We start from the raw sequence: 2156 nt of genomic DNA, 5'->3' as shown, positions 1-2156 counted from the left end.
TATGACGTTGACAGTTTGTTATAATTGCGCATTATTTTTTAATCAATATGCAAAAGCGACATACTATGCAGCCATACAAAGAGATTCGCACGTAAAATACTATATTTAGAGATTGCACCATTTCTGCTATAAGAATTATACATAGGTACTTAAAACTTATATATAATAAGTAATATGTAATTTAAAAAAAATTCTATAACCTACATACTATAAACTTTCTAAAGATACCATAAACAATCATAATTTTAATTACCTTATATATAAAGCAGTAAATAGAAAAAATATATAAATAGGTTAAAGTTTAACTATAAGCGATCTAGGTAAATAATAGGGAAGTAATAATTACGTATTCTAAGGAGAAATATAAAAAGTTGAAATAATTAACGTAACCAACATATAAATCTCTGCCATTTGGCAACAAAGGATTACAGGCGGTTTAAATAAAAAAAACTATCATCACCATGTCAGGCATAGGTATATGCTCTACTCTCGCATGTAGGATCTACTGTAGATTTCCAAAAGAACTGCTTAGAAGCAGCCTTTATTTAGCGTCATTTAACATTGTTGCTGCTCTCGAACCATGTGGTCGCCCAAAGATTAGACATAAATTGTGTGCATCTTAAGTTTTTGTACAAATTTCTCTAGAATATAGTTGATAAAAGCAGTAATCAATGGACTTAATCACCTTGTTACTATATTGGTTAAATATTCGATTTAACCATGAGGTTAATAATATATTTTCAGATATTATTGACCAATAAATAATAATAAATTAAATAAATTAGTTGGAAATATTAAAACGCATTTTTTTTCCACAAATTTTATTTATTGAATATTTATTTTTTAAAACTTAATTTTTAGCATATTTCCACATTATTTCAGTATACATAGTAACCGATCTCTGTATAATGGAAATAACAGTCCGCAGGAATTTCTTTAATTTTTATTCATTACGTTAATTAGAATTGAAGCATACACAAAACTTCATGATACGGCTTATGATACCTAATTAGTTTAATACAATATTTGCATATTTTAAAATACATAGTGTTATTTAATACATTTAAATTAATAATATAGATATTTTTACTTTAACAAAAAATAATTTGTAATTTTTGATATTTTTATTAATGATCTGGTTTTTGGCCAGAAATGTCCCCAACATACATTTTTGCAAACTGACTTAGCTGTCAAGTGATAACGTCTTCTTATTGGATATTATTTTATTTGAATTTATGTTATAACAAGTTTTTATTGCATTTACGTGGAAGGAAATTGTATATTTTAATAAGGTAATTAAATTGAATTACTCATTACATAGGCTGCGAGAATCTAGTTGGCTAAAGATAATTTTAAAATTGGCGGGAATTTGTATTGTATACTATATTTCGTTGTAAAGTAAATATGAATAATCAAAAATGTAGTCATCATATCATTATTGTTTTATTCGTTTATATTGTGTCTCGATTTTTTGGAAATAATTTTAATTTCGACATGATTTGAAGGTGACTACAATGACTTAGGAAATCATTATTATTAATATTAAAATAAAATTTTGCTTAATAGTCACTTTCAACTAAATAAATGAAATTAACAAAATTTTATATTAAAAAACATCAAAAAGCATACACATGTTTTCATTAATATTTTTACCATAATAATAATCTATGGGACATTTTATTGGAAGAATGATGTAGATGGTATAATTTGATATTATAATACAGAGTTCCCCAAACTTTTTTGTGTCGTAGACCCCTTGCCATGTTTTTCCGTGTTGGGTAGACCCCCTACTTACCTGATATTGATTTCCTGTAAATTTCTAATTGTAGTGAAGTTTAGTGTTAAAAACTTAAAGTAAAAACACATGTTAACTTATACATTTATTAATTTAAATTAAAACTACTCAAAATAAAATTTTGTATCTGTTATGTAAAATATATGTAACATTAAATAAACACGAGACTGCGACTCTCAGGTTTTTACAAGTTCAAAATGTATTGCGACCACAAAGCGAATACCAACATCCTACAACTTACACAATTTTATAAACATGTATAATTTATTTTTTACTTGAAAGGTACTTTTATAAATAATGTAAATGTTTTGATATTATAAGATAGTATGATGTAAGTAAATAGGTACTATCAGTGTATGTG

The 2156-nt window shown here is 25.6% G+C and overlaps 1 protein-coding gene across 1 annotated transcript in view; it reads right to left on the bottom strand.

The window, feature by feature from the left end:
* The window catches only part of LOC137926194 (venom protease-like), a 289572-nt gene that overhangs the window by 23658 nt on the left and 263758 nt on the right, over positions 1–2156 (bottom strand). The window lies entirely within an intron of this gene.

This window comes from Battus philenor, unplaced genomic scaffold (genome assembly GCF_028537555.1).
Source record: "Battus philenor isolate CCGP_79_NKW_IND1 unplaced genomic scaffold, ilBatPhil1.0.hap1 SCAF_29, whole genome shotgun sequence".
In the NCBI taxonomy this organism is placed as follows: Eukaryota; Metazoa; Arthropoda; class Insecta; order Lepidoptera; family Papilionidae; genus Battus; species Battus philenor.
The sequence above is the reverse complement of the archived record's forward strand: the minus strand, read 5'-3'. Positions and strand labels throughout refer to the sequence as shown.